A 13,122-nucleotide genomic window follows, 5' to 3' on the forward strand; every position below is an offset into this window, starting at 1 on the left:
CTGGCTGGTGCCCATTGTATTAACTGAAGCTGAAATACCAAAACCCATATGAATCCATTATCCCTTCTCTCCTGGGAGGATGAATAAATGGACACAAATTTTAAAATAATCCAATGAGTTTATTAAATGTCCCACCATGGCTGGGATCCAGGTCTCCCAGAGTCCTAGCCAAAGACTCAAACCACTATGGCACACTTCTTTCCTGGATTCTTTCCCTAATTTCTTCTCTTTGGAACACAGCTTCAGGTCAACAGCATCTGGAAGGGGCCAGTTGGAAACCTCAGTTACTGGAAAAAAATGCATTCAAGCTAATCATGGTTGATGAACTTACCCGAACACACAACAGAAGCCGTCCTTCCACTATCACAGTCATATCTCCCCAAAGGACTTGCCAAGCACTGATGCAGAGAAGATTCTGTCCCTCTGCAATGGACGTCATCCAACCAAATGGGTCCGGTTCCACTTCCATTCCATGTTCTGCTTTGATCCATACTGGCACTTCCACATCCCATCTCTTGGCACACCACTGTGGCTTCCTCAACGCCCCATCCATCTCCACAAATCATGCCCCATTCACCATGATGGAGCAATTCTACTCTTCCGCTGCAATTATTTAGGCCTTCCACCAGTCGGATCTCTGTTTGGTGCATGGGATCAGAGCCCAAGAGCTGCCCTAATGTAAAGCATGTGAGAGAAAGGATAAACAGACAGAGTAGGCGGCTTTTTGCCTTCTCTATTTCTTGCATAACAAAGCCCTAGGAAACTCATGGGGTTGCCATTGATCTACATGCGATTTGCAGGCATACACAAACACTACCATTTCAAAACCTGAATAACCATGGACAAGAGCAAGAACAAAGGCGAACTATCTGGCCGACTCAGGCAAAGGCTCCTCTAGCTCAGCCAATATTGTTTTCTTTAAATATCTGCCATAATTCCTATGGCATGGTGGCTTCATTTAACAAAGCTAACAATGCTCATGACAAAGAAAATCCTTGCACAAACTCTGTTTCATGTCAATCCAGTATCCGCTTTCTTCCTCCTTTCTCCATCCCAGGGGTTCTCAAACTTTTATTTATTTCAAATATTTGTACCCCGCCCTTTTTCAGCTATGGAGCTCTTTTAGAATCAAACGTTTTCTAGAAATGTTTCTATGTTATAGTATATTTGGTATGCTACTTGTACTATATTGCATGCCCGGCCTTTCTATAGCCTGGTCACACCCATTGTATTACTTTGCTGAGCATGATTTTGATTGGTTTCCAATGTTGCTGCTTTATATTGATATGTTTTGTTTTAATTGTGTTCTTGTTTTATTGTTTATTTTATTGTGTTCTTATTTTAATTATGTTTGGTTTGGTTGTATTTGTGTCTTGTGGGCATTTTATTCCATATGTAAGCCATCCTGAGTATAATATATATTAACCATGGGCCAAGCCTGTAACGGATGGAGAGTGTGTGAACTAATTCACACAGTGCAAAAGAAAAGGAAAGAAAGAAAAAATACAACATTCCAAATGAAGAACAATTTTAACCAACATAAAATTATCAGTATTTCTGTGAAAGATCCCAGGGGCCGTCCAGTTTAACCCTTTCTGTCATGCAGGAAAAAAACATAATCAAAGCACTCCAACAGATGCCCGCCCAGCCTTTGTAATAACAATACTAATACTACTAATACTACTACCAATAGCAAAAACCCCAGACTCCATTCAACCCTGATCTAGAGCTGGTATTTAAAGGTCTTTGCCAGGAGGCAGAGACCAATTAGACTCATCAAAGAGTTCTTTTTCCCTGGCGAGACAGAGAAGTACCCAATATTTTTCCCTGATCTTCCCAATGAAAGGTCTCACCAAGTTGAAGAAAAGCCATCGAGGTTTATTAGCGATTCAGCTGAAAAGGATGCAGAGCTGCAATCATTCGCCAGCAGAGCATGAGGAGAATACACCAATACAGTCATATTTATAGTAAATTCAAAGTTGCAGAGTTCAAACTTCCCACCCCAGCTTCCCTGCCGCCCTCCACCATGATTGGACGATGGGCAAACAGCTGGGAGATGGAAAGCTCTCACTGGGAACACTTTTCCTTTAAGGGGAGAGTCCCTTGAAAGAGTAACCATCTACCGCAGTCTTTGCTGAGGGAAGGACTGAAGAAGAGCATGCCAGGTTCGCTGCCCCTGCTTGAAAACCATCCAACATTGTAGAAACATGATCACTTTTGTCGTTGACCACCTCTAGCCTTTTGAAAAGGTAATGTGTGCCAGGAGAATGGAGAAGTGGGCATTCTTTCTTCAAGGGAACTGTCATTTAGAGCGATCGAAGTTGTGGGATGCAGGGCTTTGAAGTCTCTAAGCCAGGCATAGGTCCATGAAAGCCCAACCACAATATAGAAAGAATGAATTTGCTTATTGGAAAAAATATATTTAGTTTGAGATGAAGATCTGGGGTCAAGAGTTATAGATGACCCCAAGAGTTATGGATGGAAAGTATATTTGATGTAAATACAGAAAAAGAGGCAGCATGATCATGAGAAAATGATAAAACACGATCTAAATTACAATTGTAGAACTGTCTTTGTAGATATTAATAATAAATAATTCAAGAAAGGTTTAAATGTGAAATAATCTGTTTGAAAATTCAGTTTAATTTCCATTGAAGAAGAATTGGAAAAGAATATATGAAGGCCAGGAGATAGTGTGGGAAGACAGAAGAAGATACAATAAAGGTATAATGAAGACCAACACAAGTAAGCAAGTAAGCTTGGACAACAGCGGGTGGGATATGGCTTCCGCTTCTGCTTTTGGTTTCGCTTTCACTTTTGGTTCTCACTCCTTTGGCAGAAGACGATGTCATGCTTTTTGGGCTTTGCAATGCTTGCAAGGACTGTGTAAGTTACTTACACCATAAGATTTGTATTTGATGTAACACTGCAAGTTTATGACTCTGCTAAAAAGAGTAAAGTTTTCTGTTTTTCCCTTTGCAACTGTGCAAAGTTATTGTGTTTTTGTCAGACTAGACTGAATTCTGCTTGAAACACAACAGATACAACCAATGGACTTAAAATTAAAATGGTTAGAATCCTCAATATATTATGTAATATGTGTTAAAGAAATAGAGATGAAGACTTGTTGTAACAATGATAATATTGTAAAAGAACCCTGCATTCCTCAACAACGTTGTTTTCTCCCTGCAATATACTAGACATTTGTAAAGATGCTACTAACCAATAATTAATCTATTATCCCCAATATTTTCATTTTCCTTCCCTTGTCCCCCCATACGCCCCTTTCCTATTAAATTTTTAAGAAACATTATTTGGGAAAAAAGAGAGTGATGAAGACCTGGTGGTTGTTTTGTTGCTGCTGCTGAAAGAGTTTAAGATCCATAGTGATCAGCTGCCCTGAGGGCATCTTGTAAACTCTGAGCCATGGCTCTCTTGATTGACACAATTTCTCTGTAATGTCGCCTCCCTCTTCCTCCTCTACTCTGCAATTTCTCACCAAATACTGCCATATTTTCCAGTGAGTTATACTGGTCCAGGGTAAGGACAAAATGTGATACCTGCAGTTTACTCCCTTGATGTGTAAGACCAATTTATTACTCTGAGGACCTGTACAACCTGCAGCCCTGCAACCATTTTGGCCTCCAACGCCTAGAATTCTTAGCCATTGAACAAACTAGCTAGATTTTCTGGCGGGGGGGGGGGGGTGCAGCTTGTGCAGGTCTTCTCTAAGACCTATTTATTGATGATTTTAGTAGTCTGTGTCTTGTTTCTGTAAGTTGCTTAGCTAATACAATATATTACTGAAACGCACTCTACGTGGGGTTTCCTTTGAAGACTGTTCCGAAACTCCAACTAGTCCGACGGGCGGCAGCCAGATTACTCACTGGAGTGCTATACAGGGAGCATACCACCCGCCATTGTTGTGTTCGGATGAGTGGGAGCACAACTAAAGGAGTTATTGTGTTATGTTTGATATAACAGGTTGCGTTTTTTATTTCATTTTAGTCATTAAGGTATAATTTGTTTTTATATGTTGGGATGTCAATTTTTGTTATTATGGGTTATTGTTGTTGTGTTATTGTGTTTCATTATTATGGGTTATTGTTGTTGTGTTATTGTTGTGTTTTATGTTTGGATTGTTCCCTGAGTCCCTCTGGGAAGATAGGGTGGAATATAAATAAAGTTTTGTTATTATATTATTATTGTTCTTTTGTAACTCTTCACTCTCTGAAGCAGAAGAATCTGTCTACTTCCCCACTGTGTCCATCATCTCCACCTACAATACTACCTTTAGGAGGTTCACTTCCTCAAAATGAGGCATTGTGAAGAAGGTGACCCCAAGTCTTCCTCTGCCATCACAAAGAGAGAGTTTGGGCAGGAGCTTGGGTAGAACTGCAGCTCTTCATGTTTCCCCCTTTTGGCTAAAGATTATGAGACTCTTCTATCTTTGTCCCCTTCCATCAGAAGAGTAGGTCAAAATAGTTTTTATTTTTTTCCCTACCTTTTTTCTGATATAGAGACTCAAGAGATTAAGTGAACCTAAGGAACATATGTATATATATCTCCCAGAGGGGATCTGGAGCATGTGAAGCTGATGAAGTCAATCAACCCACCTGAACATATAACCCCAGCGGTTTCTTCATGGCTGCAGTCATGTTCCCCCCATGGACTTGCTGGGCACTCACTGAGGGCAGATTCCATCCCTCCACATCTGACGTCATCCAGACCAATGGGAACCCATCCATTTCCAAACTGTGCTTCATGTGTGGCAGAGACTGCAGATCCACAGCCCAGCTGGCGGCAGACAACCATGGCCTCCTCAATGCCCCAATTGTTGTCACAAACCGATGTCCACTGACCAGAAAGGAAGACTTCAATCCTTCCACTGCAGAGATTTGGACCTCCCTCCAGCCTGATCTCCATGTGGTCTGACTCTGCAATACTTGAGCTCATTACTACACATAGAGGAAACAGAATGGCAAGAAATGCTTTAGCAGATGGCATCAGAACAATTTCTTTCCTGGGCTATCCTTTTGAAAAGGCAGGAACACAGACAGGCACATTTTGTCACATGTGATGGTCTTGTAGAAAAGCAAACAAATATTGGAAGAATGTATATGAGATAACACAGAAAATACTGAAGAAAAGACTCCAGGTGAAACCAGAGTATTTTTAATTGGGAATAACAGACATAAAATGGGAGAAAAACAAATACATTTCATTTAATTATTTGCTAATGCAGCAAATATAATATATGCAAAAATTTCTGTTTCCTCCCCAAGCGCTACTTCTAAGTCTGAATTAAAGTCAAAAGTCACAAAACACCTGTGTGTACTTATCTATCTTCTCTTCTTCTGGAGGAGGAGAAGTGGCTTTCCAGAGCATCTCTCCATCTCCCAAAGGTTCTTTTTTAGCCAAACTCTGCAGCCAGCATTACCAGATCCACCTTCCACATCACAGAAACACAAAATCTCTCATACTCACTCCCTCTTCTTCTTCCATCTGGAGGTTTCTCTTGAGTGTTTGTAGTGATCCAAGCAGCCTATGTGCCCCGGGGTGTCCTGGCGGTGGATGGTTGTTTTGGGGGTCCGACTGCTCACTCTGGGCAGTCTCCTCTTGGCCTGCCCCTCAAAGTAGGCCGGCACAAACCCCAAAGATCCATTTAGCTCCTCCTGCACCACTCTCCTGGGTTTCGGTACCAAAATTAACTGGCACGGGCTCAAACCAGCACTCCAGACAAACTCTGCACAAGCTCAGGAGTCCCCTTAAAGGTCTGGGCAGGACAGATGGATTCTCCCCTTATCTATTGCCAGACTCATTTTCCCAACAGTCAGCAACTAACTTTTCAAACACCTTTACTCAAACTTCCAGCCAGTCCCAATTTCCTCTTAGACTCAACACATTCCTCCTCACTCCCTGATCATAATTTACAATGCACTAATTCCAAAACAGGATTTCAAACCATTCTTGAGGATAATAAGATCATAAGTAATTTGAGGCAAGTCTCAGTTACTTTTCCTGCTTGGTGATACTTTTACGAGAAATTATTTCCACATTTTCAGAGGGTTTTCACAAAGTATTTTCTGTGAAAATGATATCAAGTTTTGTACCAAAGGGATTCTGGAGTGGTATTCAATTGTAAAAAAATTAGGCAAAGTGTTTAAGAAACCTTTCTCGAAGACTCAACAAGAATTAAATCCACAATATAAGACAATATCCTGGTTTCAGCACCAACAATGGAGAGAGTATTATAACAAAGACAAAACAGTACATTTTGTAGACTAATATCAACTGAAAAAAGATAATTACTAAACTTTATATAAGAAACTTCTGGAATTGAATGCAGAGACTGAACAAGTCAACGAATGTATGGTAAAATGGGAAAAAATATTGACAGAAAAATAGTATTGGAAAAATGGGAGAAGATCTGGAACCAAAAATTGGTATAAAATGCTGTACCAGTGGTACACAACACTACAAACATTATCAAAATACTACAAACATGTGAATAATAAATGCCGGAAATGTGTAAAACAAGAGGAGACATTTTACCACATGTGGTGGTCTTGCGACAGAGCAAAGGTGTCCTGGAAAGCCACCCAGGAAGAAATTCAGAAAATTCTTGATACGAAAATACAATTCAAACCAGAACATTTTTATTAGGAATAATTTTTTCAGATGTCTTTGTCTACATAATTGTAACCTCTCCATTTCATTTCTTTTCATCCCTAAATCTTCTTCCCAGATCACCTTCAGGATGTCATTCTTTATTTTTCCTTCATTTATTTCAATTATTATCTTATATACTTTACTAGTTATTTCTTTCCTATTTTTATCTTCCTCTATATCCCTTCCATTTTGTATTATTTATTAAAATTGATTAAGCTTACTTCCATGTTTATTATTTTTATCCATTTTTAACCATTGCTCTAATTGTATCCTGTATTTCTTCCATACTTTTAATACATTACTCAACATTGGGTTACTCATTTCCCAAATTTATTTTCTCGTGAACTCGTTAAAAGAAATTCCAGATTTCTTCCTCCACTCACTTTTTCCAAATCCATTTTAGCCATTCTACACCCTCCTTTTTATCATTCCTTCTGTAACCAGTCTCAGTCTCTTTGCTTCATAATATTTTTAAGTGCTAATCCTCCTTCTTTTTGCAATCTGTACCATAACTGTTTGTTTAATCTATTTCTTTCACTACCATTACAATATTTATTTATCATTTGTTGCCATCTATTTAGCTCTTCTTCTGTAATCTGGTGGCAGCATTCTAAATATGAAATTTATTCTCAGAAGTATCTTCATTTTTACTAATGCTATCTTTCCAAACCCAGATAAATGTATATTTTCATACTCTATTAATTTTTTTAACTACTTTCCTCAGTGCTACTACATTTACCTCTTTCATTTCTTTTAAGTCTGATGTTGTAATTACTCACAGGTATTTTCATTTGTTCTTCATTGTAATTCCCATAATACTCTGTTCTATAAAGTCTTTTTCTTCTTCTTTTGTATAATTAAATAACATCATTTTATTCCATTTTATTTGTAAACCCGTTGTTTCCTCAAATATCTCTAACTGATCCTTTATTCAATCAATTTACCTAACATATTTCCAATAAATAACAATGTATCATCGGCATATAATCTCACCTTCTGCTTTTCCTTTATTCCTATCCCTTCTAAGTTCTTATAATTCCTATTGCCATTTGCAAATAATTCTATCACCATGGCAAACAAAATTGGTGATAGAAGGCAACCTTGTTTTGTTTCCCTTGTCAGTTTTATTTCTTTCCCTGTCATTAATCATTACTACCGCTGAATTTCTTGAATAGTATTGCTTAATAATCTTTTTATTCTACTTCCCATTTCAAATTTGTTCATAATCTCCCTTATTGTCCACAATTCCATACAATCAAAAGTTTGAAATATATCTAATGATAATATACCTGCTTTTTATCTTTCTCTCTTGAACCACACAGATTTTATTTAATACTCTCCCTATTAAATTTGACATTTCTCTTCCTTTTACAAATCCACACTGATCTTTTATACACACACACACACACACACACATACTTGTGGATGCATTTGTTCAGTCTATTGGCTATTATAGCAGATAGATTCTTTGTGTCCTGATTAACTAATGATATGGGCCTATATGACTCTGAGTCTGTTAAATCTTTGTCAGGTTTTGGTATTAGTATTATTAATTACTTCCTCCATGATTCAGGTATCTTCTCTCCTTTCATTTTTCCATTATAGAATTCTAATAATTTTGGAATCAATACTTTATTATATTCTGTTTCCAGTCCGTCCAGACCTGGAGCTTTCCCAGCTTTTAAATTCTTAATAACATCCTCTATTTCTGTCTTCTTCATAGGTTGTTCCAATAGTTCTTTATCTTTCACCATCAGCCTTCTTTTCCAATTTTCCTCCTCCTGTTTCCTAATTGCTTCTGTGGATCTGGTTTTTGTTTGGTATAGTTCATTATAAATTTTATTTATTTATTTATTTACACCATTTCTACCCCACCCTTCTCACCCCCGAGGGGGGACTCAGGGCGGCTAACACAGGCAACAATTCAATGCCAACAGTATCAATAACAACAATATAAGCGAACAATATAAAATCCTATTACATAACAATTAAACAGTGATATTAATTAAAATTACATAATCACATAGAACAAATCACATAATCACAAGTCATATAGCCATTTCCAATTTTCATAACAATCCTATTGTCTGCTTTCAGTGCCTAAAGTGAGCTGTGCCCACTAACCAAAACTCTTCAAAGACCTTCCATTTCTTCATAGATATATATATTTTACCCATTTTATCTTTTATCATATTTATTATACTTTCCATTTTCTTTTTTCCTTTGTGTGGACTACAGTAACATCTTTGAATTCCTATTACTAAATTTAAAAAATTCCCTCCATAAATATATTAAATTTTCTTGTACTTTGTCTATTTACATTTTATCCAATTTCTCTTTTTTAGCTATCAACCTTACATAAATTTGTATATCTCTCTTTATTGCTTATTCTTTTTCCAACTCCTCTGTCTCTTTTTCTAAGTTCCCTTTCTTTTCTTCTTGCCTTTTTAAAGATGTATTGTATTTTTATACATCTCTCTCACCACCGCTTTCATTGTATCCCATAGCACTCCTTTTGATATTTCCCTTTCATTAAATCCCCAAATTTCTTGCCATTCCGTTTTCATTCTATCCACAATCTTTTTATAATTCAAAATCCCCTCCAAATATTACATATTGTTGAATATGGACAAACTCACCTATTCAGCAACAAAGACCAAGGCAAACAAATGAGAACAACGGAATGGACTTTGTTCAAAGAATACATATCAAAGAAAAAAGGGAACATCATGATTTAGTATAAATCACTTACAGAAAAATTGTACCACATCAACAAGGACCTTGGAGGAGGAGCATGTTCAGAGAAACAAACTAAGAGGACAATTGATAAAACACAATGGAGATGATTGAAAATACATATTTTACCCCCCTCCCTCTATTCTTCCCTCTTTTTTATACCCTCCCCGTTGTACCTTAGACCATTCTCTCTTTTTCCCTTCTTTACCTACTCTGTGTTTTCCCCACATTTTTGTCTTTATTATTTCCAATCATCCTTCAGTTGACTAGATAAAAAGCAAACAGGGCTGGAAATAACCTCCTAAAATTCCACCAGCTGGGAAAACAAAGAGGCAGATAGGGAATTCTTTGGTACTCTTCAGAAATTTGACATAATCTGCCTACAAGAGACCTGGACAAAGGAACTCAATTCAGCATTCCTACATGGCATTAAAGCATTTACTCAACCAAAGAAATTTAAAACGGCAGAGGAAGTGGTGATTTGGTGTCCTCTATCTCAATAGAAATAACTGGAGAACCCCAAGTAGTGGACTTTGGCCTGCAAAATAATTACCCTTTTCCAGTGCAAATCAATACAGATACAGAGAAGATTTTTTTTTCTGTATAAACATTTATTTTCCGCTACCAATGGACCAATGGTGACTCCCAAAATATGGAAAGACCTACCGTTTTTGCTTGAACAGATAAACTTGAACGATCCCAAGGCATTGATCTTTCTATGTGTGGCCTTCAACACCCGGATTGGAGATGCCTCAGAAGGCCTCTTGCAACGCACAGATTTAGATTTGTTTGATTTTTTTAAAAATTTCATACCTCTATGGACAAAACATATAATCTGCAGGGTATAAACCTTTTAGAATTTATATAACTGAACAACTTATATACTTTGCATGGGAATCCAAAGAACATATCCAGAGGTTATTATGCATATCTGAGCAAACGAGGCAGCAGTGTCATCAATCACATAATGGTATCACATGGTTCCCTCAAGTAATTACCTAGGATGCTCTGGAATGCACAGAAAGTGACCATTTCTCATTAGTAATGTCCTTAGATCCACTTCTTGAACAGGAAGAATTAAGCAGAACAGAAAATTTAACAGGAGAATTGTTGGGAGACAGGAGGCTGAAGTAGTCAATTGGTCTAAGTAGTACTATCAAAGAGAAATTACGCAGCAACTTTTTGATGAGCATACGTCAACAACTTTGCAACAAGTCAGCAAACCATCTAGATATCTACCAACAAACTGTAAACAAGCTTAGACCATGCATAACAACTTCTACATATAAAAACTTTCAATCCACAATAAATGGTTGATTTGAGACTGAGTGCAGGGCAGCCAAAAGACATCAGGCAAATAAAATAAGGAAATCTCATATAAAATCTGTCTGGAAAAAATATGGAAAATATAACCAAATGTAGGACAAAATATAAAAGTCTACTCAAAGATAAGAAAAACAAACACACAAAATCCAAGTGGCAGGAATTGGACCAAGCACTCACAGAATGGAAGGAAGATCAATTTTGGGAACCTGTCACCAGAGGAACACAAGGAATAAGATACACATCCAAAGCCTCAATCGCTCCATCTACATGGATTCAGCACTTCTTCAGCATCTTTTGCCCCAAGACAAGTACATTGGAAATCGCAGGGCCAGACAAAAACAATGACTTCTCTACTTTATCTGAGTGGGAAGCAGCCTCTAGCAAAGAAGTAAAATCTTTAATTGGATCCTTGAAACCCAAGAAAGCACCTGGAGAAGATATGCTTCCTCCAGAACTCTTCAAGTAAAATGCTGAATGGTTAAGGCCCTTCCCTGCTAACCTCTTGACCAACAGAAACACCACAGAACTAATGCCACGTGGGTGGAAAATGAGCATTATAGTTCCAATCTATAAGAAAGGTGAGAGAAACAAACCACAAAACTATTGCCCAATCAGCCTACTTAACATCGCCTCAAAGCTATATGCTCAACACCTGCGATATAAACTGCAGACTGGCTACAAGAAAAACAATTCATATATGAAGAACAAGCTGGTTTCTCAAAATGGATATAGCACCATAGACCAATGCTTCACATTAAATCACGTCATAAGGAAATCTTTATTCTTCTTTTTTTGGAAAATATATCATAATAAAATTATTTTTATATACAAAAGAAACCCTTTTTGAATAAGGATCTCTAATCCAAATGGTCAGAATTATCATCATACTATGTCATTTTTTATTAGTAGTATTCTTAGGAAAATCACCTTCAGGGCGTCCGTTCTGGCCAGTCAGAAAACACCATTTTACGCCCTTTCTACACTGTCATATAATCCAGTCTCTGCATCCCAATTTTTTGTTTTAGTTGGATTATATGGAAGTCAAGGTTCATATAATCCAGTAAAGAGCAGGTGGTTTAGATTTTATTTATTTATTTATTTACTATATTTCTATACCGCCATTCTCAGCCCGGGGGCGACTCATGGCAATTTACAGCATGGCACAATTCGATGCCCATAACAATATAAAAATAGCTAAAATATTTAAACATAGAAACATAGAAAAAAATTCACTATATAATAACATTAATTCAAAAACTGCATTATATGTCAGTGTAGATCCAGGCTTAGAGAGACAAGGAAGATTAAGAAAAGAAGGAGATTCAGTTAGTCCCATGAGAAAGTTCCTGAGAATGCAAGGAGGGAAATACGTGTCTCCTCTTTCCACCCTGTCATTACACCACCACTGGTCCCACTCCATTTCAACCTGTGCTACTCACCAAGGAAGGCGATGCCGAGAGAGAGCCACATGCTGAAAGGCCACTCAGCTCTTTGCTCAGCAGTCCAAGCTTTATGTCTTTGCAAGAGGAGCTCTCAGTTGAGGCTGCAGCTTCAGAAATGCAGTGCCGCTCAGGAACAGTCCTCCACCCTCCTATCCTTTATCTCTTTGCTCTGACAAAGAACACATCATGTGTCACCCTAAAGACCACATCCCATTTTAAGCTGGAACCAAAAAGCAAACTAGATGAATTGACCAGAAGTTCTCATCTATAGCACTGTATTGATTCAACCTGGAGGACCTCTTCAATGCTGACTGGAGGAGCCATCCTTTATTGCAGTCTAAACACAAGCAATGGGATAGTGTTTTGTTTAGTCCCTTTGAAGAAGAATGTATGGGATCCTCTCCAGAGTCCTAGTTATATTCTGATGGATGTTTATCATGGCAAACAGCTGAAGTAGTTGCAACTTGTCTTATGACTAAACCTGCAGAGAACAATTTTTTGCCATTGTACTGCCCTGAGCCTTTTGTTTGGCCATTTTCTCTCTCTCTCGGTCACAATTCTTGAATTTTAGTGCTACTATAAAGGCATTGTTATTGTTGTCTCATGATACACCCATGTAATGTTGCCAGATGCTAAGGTCTGGCCCTAGGCCTTCAATTTTCATGGTTCAGCTCAACGTGGGAGGCCAGGGTTCAGATTCTCTAGCTTTGGAGGACTCAGCTCTAGTCAGGAAGAAACTGTTGAATCTTAATATCCAGTTCACCCAGGAGAGCAACAGTTTGCTACAATTGGCAATGCTTCATAGATTGCTTGCTGCAACTGGTAAACAACATTCACTCTTTGGGAATGTCACTCGGTCCAGAGACCCCCTCTTTGTGGGCCTGAGGTCTACGTATCAGTTGTGTCCGGATGTACAATGCTATGTAATGCAGTTTGAATCTGTATT

At 38.0% G+C, this 13,122-nt stretch overlaps 1 long non-coding RNA gene across 1 annotated transcript; it reads right to left on the reverse strand.

The window, feature by feature from the left end:
- Positions 1-337: 337 nt before the first annotated feature.
- On the reverse strand, positions 338-12,282 carry LOC137096250 (uncharacterized). Its single transcript, XR_010909376.1, has 3 exons — positions 12,174-12,282; positions 4,617-4,958; positions 338-673 (listed from the first exon to the last, which is right to left on the reverse strand). It is a non-coding gene; the product is annotated as an uncharacterized lncRNA (long non-coding RNA).
- Between the last annotated feature and the right edge of the window lie 840 nt (positions 12,283-13,122).

This window comes from Anolis sagrei, chromosome 2 (assembly GCF_037176765.1).
Source record: "Anolis sagrei isolate rAnoSag1 chromosome 2, rAnoSag1.mat, whole genome shotgun sequence".
NCBI lineage: Eukaryota > Metazoa > Chordata > Lepidosauria > Squamata > Dactyloidae > Anolis > Anolis sagrei.